At 41.1% G+C, this 13,070-nt stretch overlaps 1 long non-coding RNA gene across 1 annotated transcript; it reads left to right on the forward strand.

The window, feature by feature from the left end:
* Positions 1-4,620: 4,620 nt before the first annotated feature.
* On the forward strand, positions 4,621-6,813 carry LOC310799958. The gene is made up of 3 exons (XR_014553841.1): positions 4,621-4,723; positions 5,534-5,609; positions 5,903-6,813. It is a non-coding gene; the product is annotated as an uncharacterized lncRNA (long non-coding RNA).
* The last annotated feature ends 6,257 nt before the right edge of the window (positions 6,814-13,070 follow it).

Genomic DNA, 13,070 nt, shown 5'->3' on the forward strand with positions numbered 1-13,070 from the left:
GGGGAGTTATTATTGGAGCGGTCTAGTTCCTGTTTGATAGGACACATACGGAGTTGGGATTATAACCCCCAGCGGCTTGGCGCGATAAAAGCTATTTTTTATCGTAGAAGCTTCCAGGCCGGACTTTTTATGTGTATGTGACCAGTCAAGCAGTGAGCTGATCACCCGTGGCAGATTGTGTGTTTTATTAGAGGGAGGACCGTGTATTTTGAGAGTGCTGTTTTCTAAAGGGAACTGCGGTGAGCTAAGTGTGAACACCGCCGTTCAACACTAGGCCGTTCATCACGTCACTGTCCTCTTGCACTTGGGTTTAGGTTTGTATATTGTTTTTAAGTTTTTATTCTACTTTTGCTGTCATGCTATGCTATGTTACTATTATGCCCTAGTGCCAGATAGGCCTAAATGTTTTGACTGATATATTTTGTACAGCACTCTGTGCACTTGTGTTGGGAGGGGTGCTTTAGAAATAAACTTTTACTTATTTACTTACTAACACCCAGTCCTGTGGCGTAACAAGATTTAGCAGAGCATTTCATATGCACCAGAAAAGCGGTAAATAAATTGTTAAATTAGCCACACACCTTGAGTTGTAAAGTAAGTGCTATCACATGGTGATCGAGATATTTCCATCGTAAAGTGATTTAAATTAGTTTCTCTAACCAAGACCGGGGTGTATAAAGAGTGTATAACTGTAAACACATATTATTTGTTTATTTGTTTATTTGTCAAAAGGGGGACGCCCCGATAATTAAAAAAAGGAAAAAAAAAAGGAAAGTCACCATTTCTGAAGCGGACCTGAGCAATAGTTTAATCAAATTAGACGAGATAGTAAAGAGAGTATTGAATATTTACTGAAGTGGGAGGGGTTTGCAGAGATTTACAATACATGGGAACCAGAGGAAAACCTGAAATACCCACAACTGATTTCAGAATTTATGGAGATTTCAGAATCCATGGAAATTTCGGAAATTACGGTGGAAATAGAGTAGTTTATATTGAGAAAAGGCGAGCAAGGGAAAGGGGGGAGTGTACTGGGTAAATAGGAAATTGACTCTGCCAGCACTTCATCATATATTAATAGATAGATTGGAGCTAAATATTACTCTTACATACCCCGGATAAAATAAAATAAGGTAAAAGTAAGTTGTTCTAGGTGGAGGACTTCATTATATCTTCACAGAGGCATTAGAATAGGAAATTGAATGTAAACAGTTTGTGGAAGGAAATAGAGCAGAGGCTCAACAGAAGGAAGCGGCTGCGGCGAGCGGTCGCAAGCGTGGTTCTTGTGGCATCTTTGATATAATTGTAGAAAGTTGAGAGACAGGATGAATATGAGTATGAGAGATCGCCTCGACGCTAGAATGGAAATGTGGCTGAAACTCTCAACTCTGCTGTTGCTGACAGTAACAACCATGTCTATGTCAGATCCAAATCTGCTCAATTTGGATAAACCATCAGGGAGAGTGGAAGTTCCTCTTGGTTCCTCTCTGACTCTGGGTTGCAGTTTTAAAGCCGAGGCTAAAGTTAGGGTGAACTGGTGTTTTAACCTAACTGGATCCCCAAAATACTGCCATCGCAGACTTTCCACTGAGGTCTATACCCAATCTGTGAAGCAGGATCAAGGGGGAGCGCGTGTAATTACTTTCAATTACACATTATCAAATGTTGCATACAATGACAGTGGAAAGTACTTTTGCCATGTCATAATAGAGATTCCCATGTTAAAAGAAGCAGTTAGCAATGGAACACAAGTACCCAGCTAGCAATCTGCCGCTGCCGCTACTGGCCCGTGGTCGCATTTTGAGCGGCCGGGCGGCGGTGGCATTCCTTCAGCGGCCATCCTGCGGCCCACTGGAGGATGCCGCTACCTTCACTCTGGCGGAATGCCGCTGGAGGGCTAGCAGCGGCAGGCCGTCGGCAAGCCGCCAAGAATTTTCCCTCTCTAAGTACCACATCAGCGCTGGAGGGGCGCTGGTGTCTGGCCGTCGGCAGATAGGCCAAGATACTCCATCCATTAAACTGCATTCATAAGCATTATGAAACTATAGCTCTAATTTGAAACGATGGGCTAAGTTCTGTTCTCTTTTGTTTGAAAGAGACTATTTAATGGATTTCTGTTTTTATTAGGCTACACAAAGGCAAAAATACCTTCACAGCATTCGAAAATGAACTTAGCAAGATTTTCCAAAGCTCTATAGGCCTATGGATGAAAAACACAAATGCCCAAAAATTATACATTGTATTTGAGAAGTTTATTGTAGCCTATTTAATTTCTGTAGTAATTGTTTTGTCCGTGCAGCATTTACTTTTTATTTATGTTGTTCTCTCAAATTTTTGGGTTAGTCTTTGAATTAAAAAACATAGTGGACAAACATTTCTAATCACCTGTGTTGGAATGTTCTTTGAATACCAGAAATCAAAATCAATAGCTTATAAATTCACTTTGTTGAATTGTTCACGCCTGAGTCGTAAACCAGAGCAAATTAAAATACAACCGGATGGATGTTGGACTTTGAATGGTTTTGAATGACCAAGCAAAGTGGTCTATAGCTTATGTGCTTGATAGTGCATCCATGGCCTAGCCACTTGACTTGATGTCTAGTGCAGTGGTTCTCAAACTTTAAACTGACACAAATTAGACAACGGAGCCTCATTTGATAATATTTTGTCCCAACTGATATGATTTTTAGCTTTTGTGACTACCCTCCCATGTGTGGTCGTCACAATGTTTTATAATATAAAGTGTATGAAACCCATGACCAAAATACTCATGCATTCTGTCATTGTGTTACTTATCTTTGGAATTCTTCTGAAAATGAATTACTTTTTTTGCTGGGTATACCCCTGGAAGCCCCTCAAGGACCCCTGGGGGTACCTGGACCCCACTTTGAGAACCTCTGTAGATTTTTTTTAATCAAAAAGCTCATTTCTGGCAGTTTGTAAGTAAATAAATAAATAAATAAAATTACTGTAATTAAAAAAAAAAATCCATTGTTCTCAGGTGGGACAAGGCCCAAAATGATCACTGTAAGCAGAGTATTGATCACTATAAGCAAATTATTCATAACAGCATGGAATAATTCAGGACCAAGGTTTTTGATCAATATAAGCAGTTGATCACTATAAGTATGTATATATATATATATATATACACACACAGATCCTTTCCCAAAAATTTGAATATCATGGAAAGTTTTCTTCCATAATTCCTTTCAAAAAGTGAAACTTTCATAGATTATAGATTCATTACACACAAAGTGAAATATTTCTAGCCTTTATTTGTTTCATTTTTCATAATTTTGGCCTACAGCTCCAGAAGACCCCCAATACAGTATTTCAAGAAAGTATTATAGTGTGAAGAAAATCAGCAGTTACTTCTCAGTTATGACTGACTCCAGCCTCAGTCCACTCCCTCTGAATCTCTGCCAAATTTTTTGAATCGTCTTTGCTTGACAATCCGCTGAAGTCCACGGTTATCCATGTTATTTCCATGATATTCAATTTTTTTAAAGGATCTGAATGTGTGTGTGTGTGTGTGTGTGTGTGTGTGTGTGTGTGTGTGTGTGTGTGTGTGTGTGTGTGTGTGTGTGTGTGTGTGTGTGTGTACACAAAGGGGAAAAAATCATTTTAGGAGTAGAATGTGAATCTGTATGAATTTTGCAATACAGATGTGGAGACAAAAGATCACTTTTTTCCCCTGCAAAATTACTCATAATTGGCCTAATTTTAATTTATGGATAATCTAGCATTGATGCATTTCTACTTGAACATGTCAAATTTGGAATGTTTATAGAAGATAGCAACATATTTTTGGCAAAATATTGTATAGGCCTACACAAAATTTAAGGCACAACAGGGCTGTGTCTACCCAGTTGTAGCCTAATTTAACCTCTGGAACAATTGTTTTGTCCCTGGAATATAAATAAATAAATAAATAAATAAATAAATAAATAAATAAATAAATAAATAAATAAATAAATAAATAAATAAATAAATAAATAAATAAATAAAGTGCAAATAATAATAGGTAGATGTCCAAGAAGAATAAACGTGGGTCATTTATTCACTGGGTATGCAGTGTTATATTTTTCAGCCAGATGCAGGATGATGGCTCTCTCTCTCTCTCTCTCTCTCTCTCTCTCTCTCTCTCTCTCTCTCTCTCTCTCTCTCTCTCTCTCTCTCTCTCTCTCTCTCTCTCTCTCTCTCTCTCTCTCTCTCTACTTTATTACACTGGTCAGGTCTGCACTGCAGTCTATATATCCCCCCCCATGTCTCATCTGTATCCATTTGTCTGATGTTGTTTTTGTGTGTGTAATGTTAACAGTTTGAAATAAAGATTATTGGGAGGGAGGGGGGGGGGTTGAGAGTGACGATGGGAAGTGAAGAATTTTGGCACTTTTGCGTTGCCGTAGTGTGACGTTGTGTCTGCGTCCAGGCCATTGAGGCTACGTGTGTCCTGGCGCCATTTTATGAATGGGATTTCAGGAAGCAAACATGCGCCGAGTACTGATAGCAACAATCTTTGAAAAAGTCGTTTTAAACCATGACTTGTCTTCACCTATCTACAAAACACAGGACTGATTATAAAAGCGATATACGGACAATAACAGACCAGTTGGTGGCGATCATCCGCTGCCTTCTTGCAACTTCATCACAAGAAAAACAAGACGTGCACGACAACAAAGAACACTGAAAACTTCGGGGCTCTTTGAAAAGCAGATCGGTAAGAATATTTAACGCTATATTTGTAAATCCTATTGTGCTCTGCTGCGATCTTACCATTAGCCATTTCGCTGGTTAGGCAGATAACAACAAGTTAGATGGCTAATAGTTAAATGACGTTGTGTAGACAGCTTTTTGTGTTACACATAGGCCTACAAGTAGCAGAGGCTAGCGTTAGCCACTACCCAGTGAAGAAATGCATGGGCCATCTACATCTTGTTAAAAACCTTCCACGTTTCTTGGAGTAAAACGTAAAAAGGCATCGGTTGCAAACATCTATTTTGTGCTCATTCTGGATATATCAATACACCATTTAACGGTGTTATTCGGCTGTTTAACGTTAACGTACATAATTCCGTTTGCTTTCGCGGCTATAAACAGACAATTGATTAAACTAACGTTACAGAGTACAGCCCATTGTTAGTGTGTTGCTGCTCACGTTAATTTACTGCGTGCATATTCTTCTGTTTGCGTGCACGGCCATGTAAGATGAGATCAAAACTAACGTTACAGACCGTTACAGTCTGTGACTGTTAGTCTGTAAATCGTTTGTATTATTTATTTCCTTTTACCCCCACACTGATGCAAGCTCTATTTTGGACCAAACAGGCTTGAGATGAGCCATATGAAGCTGCTAGAGTCCAGCAGCTGCATAAATACAAAAATGTGAAATTATTATCGCTTATCGGACAAGAGAAGCAGATATTTGTCTGTTATAGGTATCAGCTCAAAAATCCCTCCTAGCAGCATCATAAAAGGCATTCAAATAGCTATTTTATTTTTCTAATGTAGCTCCCTTTGTTTGTTTCAGGTTGGGCCAATGGACAGCTTTGTCAGAGACACATTGGCGGAGTGGCAACTTCAAGACCTCGTAGATAGTTTTAAAGGTAAGGTTTCTATTTTATTTTTTATAAATATTCTTATGGAAAATTATTATTTCTTTAGCCGTAGCTTGGCCTCGCCTGCCCTATTGGCACGCCCGTGTGTGTGTGTGTTGCTCTCACTAAATATTATTGCATCAGTGATGTCACAATGCCTCCATGTGTATGTGTGTGTGTGCCCCCCGCCCCCCTTTTTGTTTTAATACATATAAAATTGTACTTCAACAAACTGTAATGACTAGTCTTCATGTCCTCAATCTTTCTTGTTCACCTCTCGTCCATCTCTCTCCGCTGCATAGCTGGGTTTCGGAGGAGCCGGCCTTGTCCACCACGTGCAACGCCGTCAAAGAGAAAAAGACCTGTGACTCCCTCTGCCTGCAAGTGTTCTCGAGTCCAGGAGTCCAAGTCCAGGACTCGTGACTCGACTCGAGGCACTCGTGACTCGGACTTGGCTATCCGCCTCTTCAATGAGACCCGAAAGCCTCCACAAGCCCATGCCCCCCATGGACTTATCCCACAGACACTTGAAGACACTTGACATCTTTCATATGGACATTATTATCCCACGGCCATGGACACAACCATTACACATCACTTAAGGACTTACTGGGCATTTTATGGACTTATTACACGCCACGGACATTTACATGGACTCCACTATGTCACTTTCAAGGTCTGTTACTTTGCACTTTAATGCAAATTAATTTGAAAATTGCCTTTCTGTCTGCCTGATTTGTATTGCTGCGCTGCATACTGCACAAAGACAAATTCCTCATTTGTAACATGTTCATTATGGCTATTAAGTAAGCTTGAATCTTGAGACTATTGTTTATTTATATACTAGACTCCCCCTGCTAGTATTGACTTACAATCATTACAGTCCTTGATAATTACCCACCTATAATAACACACAATTTTATATAAAATTTACTTTTTGGAACACGGTGGAAAAGGAATATCTATGATGTGCTGCTGTGCGTGACTTTATGCCTGTTTTCTATTTGTATCTTTATGACTGTTTTATTTGACTATTGCACTATTTAAGGCAGATTTTGCTTTGCTTTGTTTTTTTTTATACATTATTTTTGGCTTGATGTGTTTTTTTTAATATATAGCCTACATAATATGCAACATATAGCTACAGAGTTGTCAAGTTTTTTGCTATTTGCAATGCACAGTTGTCAAATCATCATCCTTTGATTGATTTCTTATGTCCATAAATAAAATAAGAAAAAGTTCACGGATCTGTTCTCCTTTAAATTATTATTGTTGTATGAATACTCACATGTTATCATTTAAATCATTGTAATTATGTGCATTATTGAAGTGGTTCTCAACCTTTTTTAACCAAGTAGGCTACCTCAGAAATTACCACCATATTTAAGTATGAGAGGAAGGGAGCCCTGCCAGTGGAGAAGCACTGCATGCAAGCATTAGCATAACAATGTATATGGGGGCTGGGAGGTGCAATACCAGCGGCATGCCATCAGCGTGCCGTGCAAGGGCCGCTGGCTGTGTACGCTGGTGCCGCCAGCGGACCGCCAGCGAGCCACCCCGGCGGACCGCTGTTTCACCGACTAGCACGACCGCAGCGGAGCCGCTGCGGCTGCCGACGGTGGCCCGCCGAATTGGTCTCCGGCTTGCCGCCGGCGGCCCGCCCATGATCTGCTAGCTGGGTAGTAGTTATTGAACCTGTCCCTACGACAGGCGGAGGTCTGTTTCAGGCCTGGAGGGTTTTGGTGGCATTGGGGTTGTTAAGTCCCATCCTGATTGCACTATTAGTGGCCATCTGTGTCACACTGAGAAGATGGTTTAGGAGTAGAGTTATGGAACATTCTATCTATGCAAACATGCGTCCCGTGAGAACGGCCAATATCTATACAAACACAAATCCAGTGGGAGGTGTCTAAATCTATGCAAACACACATCCCGTAAGGGGGAATAGCACATTTGAGAGTGAATGAAAATTTAGTCCACCGAGTAAAAGTGGTGCACCATTTCAAGAGGGTCCGGGTGGAAATGTTGGTGGGGAAAAAATATAGCCTGTTATTAGTAAAAAAGGTTAGAATGTTGGTATTTGATCAGCTGGAATAGCGCTAAAGAATTAAGGAACGGGGCTCGTTATATCTCGGGGTTTACAGTTTTTGGAGGATGTTGATTATATAGCGGGGTCAAGTTGGCGAGAGTAAAAGCGTGTATTTCCTCTGGGAGTTTCAGAATAAGTGGAAGTAAGTGAAGCGGGGGAGCTTGCTTGCGGGAATATATAAATAAATGCGTTTATAATGTGTGGTGACTGGAGTGATAGGAAACTAATTATAAAGCGACTAGATGATGAATATGGTGAGGTGGGCGCCTGGAATGGCGCGGTGTTTGTTGTTCTTGAAATAGCCTAGGCAGGAGAGGAGTGATGTGCTGTGTTGTTTGAAATGAATGTGCGTGCCTATGTCTGTGCTATGAGGAGAATGGAGGCTATGTGTATGTGTGGGTTTGTGCATGTGGGTGGGGTGATTGGTGTGTGTGGAGCGTGGTGATGTCGTCTGGGAACGTCTGTTGTGACTTCCTGATGGTACAGCTGATTGTGTGTGCGAGGCACGCTGAACTAGGATTCAAGTGCTCACAGTGAACATGTGGCGCCTACAAAGTGACGTGTAGCTTGCTGGGGGCAACTTCAATGCCCAGGGGGCTATGCGGCACGGGAAAGGCGGCCGGGTTGGCAGAGGTGGAGACGGACTGTCGTTTGGAGTACGGATCAAATGTATACGATGTGTTGCAGAGCGGATTGATGCGGGTGTTGAGTGTATGAAGGAGATTGATTGGGGACGCATTGATCGTGATAGGTTGTTTGAAGGGTGCTTGCTTGCGTGGTGTGCTATTGATTATTGATAGTTGTTTGATTAATTTAGACCGCAAAAGGGGGGGCTGCCTCTGGTATCCGGAGTCCTCACCTGGGGACTTTTGCTGCTACAACTGGAGAGTTGAGTGCCTCTAGTACCCGGGGTCCCCACCTGATGACCTTTGCTGCTAAAACCGGAGGCACGGTCACCCCAACTTTTATTTTGTTGGTTGAATGCTGGCCAATTGAGTGTTGCATCATTTGGTGAATTGTGGATCGCACTGCGGATAGATAGAAAGCGAGATAGCGAGAGTGTTTTGTTGGTCCCCTGTGGGAGGTTCCGGTGTCACAGTGTCAGTACATCTCAGTAAAAACACACACTGACGTAATGTTACATATAATAAGAGAAGAAAATAAATAGACTGTAGATTATTATTTTGAAAATAAATCATAATAGAATGTGTGTGAAGGGTGAAATTTCCTGTGTGAAATAATCTGAACCTACAGTGTTTTCTTAAACAGAAAAGTGCACATTTATTACCACCATTGGGTGGATAAGAAATATCATTATTAAGTGAGCAGAGCAACATTTTTTCTTTTTTGTATGATTTACACATAGCAAAATTTACACTTGGGTATGGTGAGACGTTTCAAAAGTATCTATAGATAAGACAATAGCCTCTGAGGACGAGACCACACTGGAGTTTGCGTTTAGAGTATTGTTATTTTCAGTCTGGGGACTAATCCACCCCAAAAGCTAGCTCTTAAAGCAGTTTTTATTTGGGGACTCATCCAACCCACTCTCAAGACAAGTCCACGAATATCTGTAAACTTGGAAGGCAGACTCCAGGAGCCATCTTGTTTATGAGGTTATTGCAACAAATTATAAAGTAAACAATTTAATATTTACTCACAGAGTATTTCAAACATTGTCTGCCGGGACCTACGTACTTATTGTACTAATAACTAGTAATGAAATTATTTTGTCCAAAATACAGACACATTGTGAAATATAATGTATACAGTTACAGGTGGAATACGTCACCCAGGAAACCTTCACACGAGCACAAATCTGTATTTTGAGTACTGTGCTCCACAGTTAAAGAGGTCTACTTGACCTAGTTTAGTAAACTACTAGAGATAGTAGTTTTGTAGAGAAAAGAAAATTCTTTCTATGTTCAAGATTAAATAAAATTAAGTGTTTTAAAGTGTCATTTTAAGAATAAACAGTTATATGATACTGTGATTATGGTTTAATGAATATAATTAATAAATGTTATGAATGTTTTGCAGTTTAGAAAGTTTCAGTTCCATATTCCAAGCAAACCAATATTAAAGTAAATAATAAATAGAATAAAATAGTTCCCAAAAAGAAATAAACCACTGCGATACCCGACTTTGACTTTCACCCCAGGACTAACATGATCCAAGGACCTTGACATCTGTGCAGTGCTAGACTGAAAAGGGGGAAAGACCGTAGGGTGCCCAGGGATAGAGTCAGGTCCAGGAGTGAAAACTGGTGCTCCAATAGGGAAAGCATCATCACCAACACGGGGAGAGACTGGGAGGGAGCAAAAAGGCAGATACGGAGAAAGCACCTGGGGTAACCTTTTGGGGAGGTAACCACCAACCAGACCCTGACTGAGGACTCACTAACACCTACCCCACCTGCCCCGGGGACGATGGCCCCCACCATGACTGATGCCATAACACTCTGCTCTTTTGGTGACCGTTGTTTCATTCCCTGCATTAGAGCATTGCTGGTGAAATGCATCACCACGGCGGTCCCGGGCCGGGACGAGGTGATACCGGCCCACCACATGCCATTGTTGGACCCGCCAGAACGTCCTGAGTTGCCGCGATGGGACGGGATGTTTGTATGATTTAGATTCACCTCATAAATGAGGTGAAAAGGGGGATTGATAGATTTAATAACTTATTCCACCCCTGTAGAGATCTATTTGATAACCCCTACCACCCTGTCCTGTAGTAAACTACAGCCACAGCCTCCTCAAAACTCTTCAAACTCACATATTATCGTTTCCTATTATTATAGTTTATATTAGTATTTCTTATTATTATATATTATATCTTATTGGTTTCAATGGACCAAATGGCTTCATTCCTCATTATTAAATTGTCCCCTCCACAGTTAGTGACAGGGTGTCTCACACCCCAGTTGACAGTTTCACACCCCAGTTAACAGGCAGAGTTAAGAAAAGCACCATGGCAAACACATTTAGGGAAGTAGTTGACAGCCTACCAGACAGTAATAATCAACTTGCGGCCCGGGGACCCAGGGTGGCCCGCGGCCATACCATATGAAGTGTCGCATTGGTTTTATTGTGAATGAGAATCTGATTCACAATGATAACTAATGTGAAATAGAGTTTGGCTGAGCGCCAGTTAACTTGTCAAACACTGCTGTCCAACAGCCATAATTGGTTTCATTTCATTGGTTTTCATTATCATTATTCATTATTATTTTTGTTATTATTATCTTTATTATTGTTGTTGTTGTTATTCAGTATTCATTCTATTTGCTATTCATTCTAATTGCGTTATTGATTCAAGATGAAATTTGCCTGATTGCTGACAGACCCAAAGACTCTTTGACCTCGTCAGCCCACAAGGCCTCAGTCAACTGAAGTGCATGCTGAGAGGAGTATTTTGAAAGTTGTCGTTTAACACCTCCAGATAGAAAGAGTAACACCATTCTGTATGCAGACTCCCTGGTGGTCTAGTGGTTAGGATTCAGCGCTCTCACCGCCGAGGACCGGGTTCGGCTCATGGCCAATGCACCATGCTGTAAGGTCATGAACTTGTGTCTTTACACTGTTAGATGATTTCCAGTATATCTCCAATCTTAATGTTTAATAAATTGCAACATATTGCCATAATTGTTTCTGTATTAACAAATGTCTTTCTTTTCAAACAGCAACAAACAAATGCAAATGTTTAGCATAGTGAATCATCTTAAATGATTAAAGCAGTATTTCTGAGTAATGTTGATAAAAGGCTAAATTTGCTGGCTAGCTTGTAGAAACTGTAAGGTCACATGTTTTTGAATTCAGGAGGCCTAAATGGGGTAACATTTAAGTTATGTGGGGGTTTGTTCAGAAACTTTAGTCAAAAGCCTGTTTATTCCCTAATACCACCCTCTCTGAAGCATGAAGGACCAGTCGCAAAATGTTGCAAATGTGCTGAAATATTGCTGAATAAGGGAATTTAAGGGGTATTTGTTTATCTGTTTATTTGTCTGTCTGTCTGCCTGTGTGTGTGTGTGTATGTGTGTGTGTGTGTGTGTGTGTGTGTGTATGCGTACGTGTCTGTCTATGTGTGTCTGTGTGTGTGTGTGTGTGTGTCTGTCTGTCCGTCTGTGAATGCAGGGGAAGTGTTACATACAGTTTGAACTGTTTCTTTTTTGATAGAAGTATTTCCTGTCATAGAGTGTCTCCCCAAAAACGGAAATGTCCTTTTAAGGCAGCTAAATAAAATCCCCCATAAAGCAATATTCCAAGCAGACACAAAAAGCAGAAGTATCAACTGTTCAAGGAAAGCATATAAGACAGCTCAAAGAGGAAATCGCCAGAGAATCTTCCTTGGACGCAGACAGCCGGTGACATCTCGACAGACTCATCCTGCCGACGCCTCTACTGAACATTCCCTCCAGATCTGTAATCGTATTGTATTTACTTGACCCGCTCTATATTTTTATATGCAATTTAATTCTATATAAAATAACATATATATATCAGATTGTTGTCAATAACTGGTTCTTATCTGTCTGAATCCAAATTGGGCCACGCCTGAACAGGTTGTATGGGCCCAGGCCCATACAACAATAATATCTCTAAAAACCTTCTGAATGTGGGACTTTAGCAAAAATAATAATGCAACGTCAAAATGCCAAACTCGAGGCTTCAACATGGGAGTCCAAAAAACACATGGGTGACATCACAATGGCTATGTTCATTGTTTTATACAGTCTATGACATCACGGTGGTTATGTTCATTGTTGTATACAGTCTATGACATCACGGTGGTTATGTTCATTGTTTTATACAGTCTATGACATCACGGTGGCTATGTTCATTGTTTTATACAGTCTATGACATCACAGTGGTCATTGTTTTATACAGTCTATGACATCACGGTGGTTCATTGTTTTGTCTTCTATGGCAGAGACCCACTTAAGCAATAACGCTACTTACCGTTAAAGTTTGTACCTCAACAAAAAACTGTTGGTGTCAACAAATCATGCTACTACTAGCACAGGAGAGCTTGGAGCAAATTGTGGAATCTCAAGTTTCACTTGAGTCTTTTCTCTCTTCTCTTAAGCTTGATGAAGTTTCAGAAGTAAATATTAACTGTCCCCTCCCTCCCCCTTTTCCGTCCTCCCCCCTCCAGTCTCTCTGTCCATCACGCCAGACAGTTCTCAGTTCTTTAAATATGGCAGCTTCAGCCTGAGCTGTGAGGAAGAGGGGCAGCAGAGGGAGTCCACCGCATGGAGAGTGATGAAGAGGAATGAGAGCGGAACGGTTTGTCTGGGACACGGGGGGCAAGGGGTGGGGGGGGGGGAGGGTCGATTTGGGGGGGGGGGGTTGGGGGGGCAAGGGGTGTGGGGGGGGGCA

The sequence above is a fragment of the Poromitra crassiceps genome (assembly GCF_964638095.1).
Source record: "Poromitra crassiceps genome assembly, chromosome: 29".
Lineage (NCBI taxonomy): Eukaryota > Metazoa > Chordata > Actinopteri > Beryciformes > Melamphaidae > Poromitra > Poromitra crassiceps.